The following is an 8,473-nucleotide window of genomic DNA, read 5'->3' as shown; positions in this document are numbered from 1 at the left end:
TGTCAACAGACTACCTATGATTATTTTTGAGTTGATACACTCTGATAAGACGTAATCTTTCTGAAAAAAAAAAAAGTCAATCAACAAAGTGCACTCCATGTATCAGTTTCTGATATAATATCTTTAAAGGAGTTATCTTGGGTCTAGTTATAAACACCTTGATGGAGCATCCATAGCTTACATTTTTGTGGAGTGATAGAAAAGCCTCCTGGAAATGCAACTGCAAATCAGCTTCCAAATCTCATTTCTTGTTGGAAAATGAAATAAATTGGATTTATGAAACCTGATTTCAATCAATGAAGGAGAAGAATGACTTCGCCAAAGGCCAACAGTGAAGGCTTTTAGCATTGGTTTTGGGTAAATTTCTCTAAGGAGCCAAAAATTCACAAAAATTTTCAGAATTTGAGTTTAATTGGTAAGAATTCCTAGGTTTTCTTCAGCTGATGGTACCGGACTTGGTCTTCCACATGATTGTTTTAGTCAAGGGTGGAAGTCCCATGAAATGGCTGGAAAACCCTGAGAACTCACTGTAGTTAACGCCCAGTCACTCCGGGAATGCTTAACTGAGTGCCATGAGCCAACAGGACAAGTTTAGCCTCTAGATTCAGCACTTACATTGATAGACATATGAGCTGTGTTTTGGAAAATGTCTGGAGTCTGACCAAGAAAAACTATTGTCTCCAAAAGAAAAAAAGAAAACTGCCAAAGAAAAATTAATAAACGTTTATTAAATGGTCACAAAATATAATACTGTTTCAGCTTCATTAATTGCTAGATTTAGTGTTCATTACCATTTTATTACATTTGAAAACAGTTTTTAGATGAGATGCTGTAATCGAGTGAGAGTTCCTAAATATATGTGATGAGTGTTGAGAAATCATAGCACATTTTAAATTACTTTAGCCAAATAATTTCAAAGGCAAAATTATAAAATCTTTTATAGCAAAAGTATTAAATGTGGACTGTGTACACATTTTAATGTATTTCAATTGATGTTAAAGTAAGAGTGTTCAGAGTATATGAAGGTCTTAGAATAGGGATAGGTCTTGTAGAATTTTGTTTGCTCAAAACATGCTTGTCATAGGCATTTGACCTACATCTTGTCCTCTAGGTCTGGACTCCAGTTCCAAACTATGCTTTGGGAATCTGGATGGGACAGGTGCAAGGATCTCCGCGTTCTGGAATGTCAGTTCAGAACTCACCTGAGTTGAATTCTTCTCTTACATCTCAACGCCCTACCAGCTCTATGGTCAGTTCTGAGACTGAAACCTGCTCTAGAGAAAGCCTGCTGGTATTGTCTGGTCTGCAGCTCCTGAGATAACTCCAGGGGTCCTTTAGAGGACACACTGCCTGTTCTTCCAGACGACCTGGACCTAGGCTTCCCCCCAAGGCCTCCTAAGGGCTGTATGTGTGGTGGGAGTCATCTTCACTTTTGGCCTGCTGGCTTTTCCTGTGGGAGAGCAGGAGTAAAGAAATGGCTTTTGATGCCAATGCTTTCCCTTGAGAATTCCTTAGGATAATAATGTGTGTCCTGACAGGTAGTGACTGTCATGCCAACTCTATTTTACAGTTACCTTGCTCCATGCTGCCACTCAAAATACACGCAATCTGAACTTTGACTAGGAGGGACAGTGCCAGTAATTGCCACAATTGGGTGATGTAATCGTGATGGTGGAGATATTTAGAAACCTGGGAGGTTTTCTTCCCTGGTCTTTTTCTGGTCTTTATAGTGAGCTGATTTGTTTATATCATGAGTTTCTCATCCCCAGTACTGCAAACTCTGCAGGAAGTGATCTGTATGGGCCAGACATTGTGTTCTGTTTAAAGTCTGGGGGAGAAAAACAGTGGCAACCTCCCAAAGAAAAGACAGCCTTCTGAGTCTGGATGAGCTGGGTCAGAAGGGTCACTGTTGACTCCCCCAGGCCAACCATTACAGGAAACAGAATTATAAGCCTGTCTTACTAGGGGAGAATGGACCCCAGAAACCTAATTTCTATATCCCCCTTGACATTTAAAAACCTCTGCTCTGGTCCCAGACATTCAGAGGAGAGTGAAGAAAATTTTAAAAAGAGAAAAATGTTTATTTGTTTTAAGGCTTGCTCAGTAATCCACTTATGCCATTTACATTAGTTAAAGAAGCTTGCCATGTAAACACCATTAATTATGTAGTATAAGAGCCAAAAAAAAAGGCTAAAAAATAAAAGTAATTGTAGACTAAATTAGTATAGCTTGAGTGCACATATATTATACACAGACTGTAGACTTTTACGTTTTATTGGGGGAAGTGGATTTGTGATATTCTATTGTTTGAGCTACTAGGATGGAACCAACAGAAATGACATTTTACAGATGGATACCAAAGCTGTTAAAGTTTAAACCCACACTGACAATGAAATTATGGTTTTCACAAGGGCCTTGACTCCTGCCCCCTCTCTATATCTGTTTTGAAAAGAGTGTCAGCAGAGATGTGGATTGAGTGTCCCGTGGATTTCCCCCGAAGGTTTGTTGGAGCAGGTCCATTACTGTCTACTCCAAAGTCAGTAGCCTCCAACGTCTGCTCAAGTGCAGTAACAGAAGATTGCTTGTGTCTATGCTAAAGGAAATGAATCGTGTGCAGCCTGCCAGGCACAAAGAGGGGCAGGCACTGAAGCTGTTGAGGAAATATGGTGTGGGGACCTTGTAGTAACAATGACAGGATATATTTGTATCACCTTTTGTGGTATTTCAAGGGTTTCCATGTACATTATTTAATTTGATTCTTCACAATAATTCTATAGGATAGGTAGGGCGTGTGTTTTTACCAACTCCATTTTACAGACAAGGAAATCGAAGCTTAGGGAGGGAGATCACAATGACGTGAGGATTGGAAAGCATTTCCTAATTCCTGTCTATATTTTTTCTACTACCACGTTCATATTTCTTTTTAAATGTAAATGAAAAGAAACACGGTTTAGTTCATAGCCATATTTTGCTCTATGTGGGATCTTTTAAGAACGCTTGAGTGCATTAACGTCATTTCCTCAGGGAAAGTTTTGTTTTACCTTGAAAAGCAGGAAATGGAGTTGAAATGGGAAAAGTTTTTCATTTTTATGGATTAATCCCATCTGTTGTGTTCACTAAGCCTGAATCATGGAGGAGGATGGATTTCTCACAGCGTAAAGAAGGGAGAGAAGAGTAAAAAGTGCCTCCTTCCTTCCCTGGTTCAGATCCACACGCATACAGTGAGTCCTGTTCAGACAAAACAGGGCGGCCAGCCTATCAGTTGGGAAGAAAAGCCACCACTGTCCTCAGACATGCCCCGACACACTGAACAGTCTTCCACAGAACGGGAGTTAATACTTACGGCTCAGAAGAATTCGGAAGGATAATTCTTTTCACTGCTTTGAGCATCATTGAGAAATATGCTTAAATATTTTGCTATATTATCTGCTATGTCTGCATAGTACAAAATAAAGGGAAATTATCTTTCATTCATTTATTCAGAATAATGCTGAGTACATACTATATACCACTGCTAGGAACTAGAACCCTAGGGTTGAACCAAACAGACGTGCCCCTTGTTGTAATGGAACTCACAGTCAAGTGAGGAGATGAATGTTAATCAAATGATCACATCAATAAATATTTATTGTAGGAAGTCTTTTCTCCACTGAGAGTAAGACTAGTAGCTGATTAGGTAATTGGAAAATGCAGTTAAACTGGGAAATCATTAAAATATGTATATGTGTGTGTATATGTATATATGTGTGTGTGTGTGTGTGTATATATATATATAATTTTATTTTATACTTAAAATACATAAATGAACATTTATTTACCAAGTTTGATAGGGTCATCTTTCTTACATAAATAAAGCCCACTCAAAATGTATATCATCTACAGTTTCCCGTTTCAGACAATTTGAAGTGGAGGGAGAACTTAAAAACACTTGTGAAGTAATTTGAATTCATTTAGATTTTTATTATGTTTTCCCCAGTCTTTTATACTTGTCTTGCTTGTGACTAATTTAAGAACAATTTTCTTCTTCAGCTTTTTCAAGTTTTTCCAAAGCATTTAACTAAGTTTTCATAGAAATAGCAACTCTCTTTTTATGCTCATATTTCATCAGTTTATGATATTTGATTAAACCACATAATTATAGTAATCAAGTACAACTGCTTTAAACAGGTTTGGGAACAAAAACAACCCCCTCTTAGTAAGGATACAGCTCAGCTGGTGGGGGTAGAAATCATGAGGGTATTAGGCGGCAGAAGCCATAAGCATTTATCTTGCTCTGGGCAATCAGTCAATACGTTTTACAGATGGATCTGAAAACATCAGTTAATTCCCCGAGGAGCTCAATTAAAAGAGTTTCTATTGTAATTAAAAACTAATAAACATTACTAAGGAAAAGCAGTGGGCACCACGAAGGTCTGTAACTGGAGGATGTGACTCAGTCCTGGCGCATCAGGAAAGGCCTCTTAGAGGACTTGACAGCTGAGATCAGAGGATGATTAGGCATTTGCTCAGAGAGGGACTCGGCCAGGGGTCCAGAGAAAAGTGTTCCAGGCAGCAGGAGCAGCAGAGTCGATGCTGTGAGAGCAGAGAGAGTATGTGTTGAAAATGAGGAACTGAAAGAAGCCAGTATGGTCAGAGCAAAGAGCGGAAGTGGGAGGGAAGTCCAGGATGAGTCAGAGGGAGGTAGGGGCTAGTTCGGGTCAGCTTTATAGGCTCTGATAAGGATAAGTGTCTTCATCCTTATAGACAACGGGAAGCCATCAATGGTGATAAAGCACGGGTATGCTTATTTGATCAAGAGCAACAGCTGATTTGTCAGGTTTTGACCCTAAAATCTAATTTGGGCGCTTGGATTGTTTGTTTTTACAATCTAAATACACTATAGGTAGTGGACAAAAAAATATTTTCTCAACTTCCGGCACCAGAATTTGTCTTAGGGCGGCAACTGTCCTTGACATTAGCTGCTTGTGGGTCAAAGTTGAGGCTCCAAGCGTAGGCGTCAAGATAGTAAAAGAGATGCTGGTTATCTCTGTTAAGAAAGTGGGAGGGAGGGAGAAAGAAGGAAGGAGGGGTGTTATATGAGTTTCCTAGGGCTGCTGTAACAAAGTACCCCAACCTGAGGGCTTCAAATAACACAATTATTCTCTCATATTTTGGAGGCTAGAAGTCTGGAAACGAGGTGTCAGCAGGGCCATGTTTCCTACAGGAGCCTCTTCCTAGTTTCTGGCTGGCGATCCTTGGTGTTCCTTGGCTTGCAGCTGCATCACTCCAATCTCTGCCGCTCTGATCATACCCTGTGATTCTGGCATTCTCCCTGTGTGTCTCTGTCTGTGCCGCTTCTCCTTTTCTTATAAGGACGCCAGTCATATTGGATTAGGGCCCACTCTAATGACTTCCTCTTAACTTGATTACATCTGCAGAGACCCTATTTCTAAACAAGGTTACATCCACAGATGCTAGGGGTCAGGGCTTGAATATATCTTTTTGCGGGGGACATGATTCAACCCATAACAGATGTGAAGGGAGAGAGGTGAGAATGATCAGCAGAATCGTGGGAGGTTAAATGGTAGGGGGGCTACAACCAGTAAAAAATCACTGGTGGTAGGATAGCCGAAAGGACTAATCTGGGGTTTTCAAGTGCTTTTCTTACAGTGGAAGATGTGACAGCCTGCATAATGTCTCCCCCATTGTACCCATGTGTTGGCTTCTACCTTTCCAGTGAAAGTTCTGCTACATAGTTTGCTGATGCTTTGGTGCTGGATGTGAGGGGGGAAGTGACAAGTGGAGTCACTGAGAGGAATTTGGGTCCCATGTTAGGGTGACTGACATAAAGGGTTTGATCACTGGAAACCTCACAGAGAACAACAATTCAATAGAGGCTGGAAAGCTGAAAAAAAGTAATTCTGTGACTGTAAATCCCTGCCCCCAGCCAGATATTTAGAGATATATTGCATTTCCACAATGATTGGGTCAACCTTATCTCCATCTTGTTGGGCTAGGACCAAGATTTCAAATATAATTATTAAAGATCTTCCCCTTCATTTTGTTCTGTCAGTCTTTTTAGGGTACAATGCATGATTTTAGCTAAATTAGGAATATTTATGAGTTACTTAAAAAAAAAAGAATAAAAAATCTTGTTTTCTATGTCTCTTCCTTACCATTTTCTAAATACAGAAATTCCCAATAGGCTACCACCTTGATGGCAGGAGAATGTTCTCTGAAGTTCAGTTTTCATTTCTTGTCAGTCTCCCTGATTACTTCACAGAAAACCTTTTCGTTTCATTTCTCTGTCGGTGGCTGAGGCGAGGAGGCTCTTCCAGGCCTTTCACTCAGGACTGTGCCTGGCTCTCCAAGTGAAGGAAATGATTTCCTGTAGTGAGTCCAGATGTTTGTGTTCAGCATTATTGCTATTAGCCATCGCGTCTGAGAGTTGTACGAAATTAAATCTGTCCTTGAGGCCTGGAAGGGAAGACAATCTTGACAATAGTTTAATGTCCTCGGAGTGAAATAGCTGAAATGAGAGGAGAACTATCATCTCCATGAACTGCGATCCCATACAACAGCCTTTCTCTTCATTTCTATGCTTCATTTACTTTGGTATTTAACACAAATGTGGTGTTAAAACACATGAAAGCCTCCTTAAAACCTAAGTAACTGGCAAATGGTTAGAATAATTAATAAAGCAGTTTTTTTCTGTATGCTTGAAGAAAATGAGAAAATTTGCAGTTGGCAAAGGTATTATTTGTAGCTAATACATCTTGTCTCTGTGGAAGGTTTCACCCCACGCTGTAGGGACTTCATGAGCACTGAGGTTGCTCAAGTAAAGTGAAGCAAAAAGCAGAACAATTATCCAGAGACTGTGAACACAATATGAGGTTATGTTCGGGTATTTAGGGAAGAAATCTCTAAAGTCTTCTCTCACTTTGTGAATCCTACATGGGTTGTTGGTTGGAGTCGCTGGATAATGCTCTTATTTACCCCTGAAGGAGTTGGATGACCCATTCATTCCCCTGCATTATCCCAGGGAAATTGTGATCTCTGGCTGCTGAGGGAAGATGGGCTGTCTTGGTGAACCTGATAGTCATTCTCTTCAGCCTTCAAGAACCAACTGGTCTCGCCCTGGAACCAAGCCATTTCTGCATGACACCTGCCTGCTGAGGGAAGGTGTCCTCCACAGAGAAGACACTCATGTCAGGGCCAGGAGTCCTGAGAGGGCCCAGAGAATGCTGAAGGAATGGCCTCCAAGGTTCAGCCCAAGGCCTACACCATGCGCCAGGCTCTCTAGTTCTGTATAGCGTTCTTTTCCATAATTCCTGTGTGGGATTCTATTTCCGCAGTTCCTGCTATGCTTTTGTTAGTCCCTTTAAATAACTCCTTAGAGACAGTTATTCAGCCACTGTAAGAGGTGCCAGTCTTCTACAACACCCACATTTTGACCACACTCTAAGCCCAAGACCATCTTCTCATAGCTATATACAACTCTCGATGGCTACCACACGTTAAAAAGATTAAAGCAGAAAAAAAAATCTCAGCATCAACTAGCCATATAACCACACACTGGTGCTCCTTACCCTGCAGGCGTAAAGCGTTCTTCAGTTTTAAACGTTTCATTTTTTTAATAACAGCAAGTCAAGTTGGCTAGGATTCAGAAGAAACCTCTTGAAATGGTAATAAATTTTAAAAGATTCTTATAAAATCAGGAGTGTTAGCTATTTTCTGGGAAAAAGCAGGAAGATTGAAGGATAGCAATACTTTGGCAGATATGAATATTAGAAAGAAAGTGGGGATCAGTTATTCCCATTAGTCAAAGAGACAAGACAGGAGTAATTGGCATAAGCTTGGTGGAATAAAAGACACTTAATATAAGGAAAAACTCATTATAAGTACAGGGAAACTTTGACATTGCCCTCTTGTACTGCTAATGACAATTCAATTATAGTATAGTCATATTTCTTATGTTTGTAATTGTTAATTGGTTATAGCACAGAGCATCTTTATGAAATTTATTTCTTCTCAAGCGTGTGTGAGTGCGTGTATGTGTGCATGTATTTGTATGTGTGTGTAAAAATGAAGAAATGGAGACACAGCAGAGACATATGTTACTAGCTCCATTCATCTGGGGAAAGCTCACGACCCAGAATTACTCTTTCCTTCCACTGTCGTGAGGTAGATAGTCACTTTGAAGACATCTACTCACGGTCTTTTGCCCCCCAGGGCCTAATTCTGGTGTCATCTGTGGCTTCTTGGTTTAGCACTGGTCTCCTTTCTGATCATCATTGACTTTCATATAAGTGCAGATTATGAGGCAGAAAATTTAGCCAAATGAAATAGTGAGTTTATGTTTCACTGTATTTTCTCTGCCCATCACCTGTTTTAAAAGCTTATCTGATTGTATATTATCTCTCACAGCTTGCTTGGATTCCTCTTTTCTCTTGTTCTGGAGGTTGAGAGGGAGAGGGAGGTATTTAAAATTCTT

Source organism: Equus caballus, chromosome 14 (assembly GCF_041296265.1).
Source record: "Equus caballus isolate H_3958 breed thoroughbred chromosome 14, TB-T2T, whole genome shotgun sequence".
Lineage (NCBI taxonomy): Eukaryota > Metazoa > Chordata > Mammalia > Perissodactyla > Equidae > Equus > Equus caballus.
The sequence above is the reverse complement of the archived record's forward strand: the minus strand, read 5'-3'. Positions refer to the sequence as shown.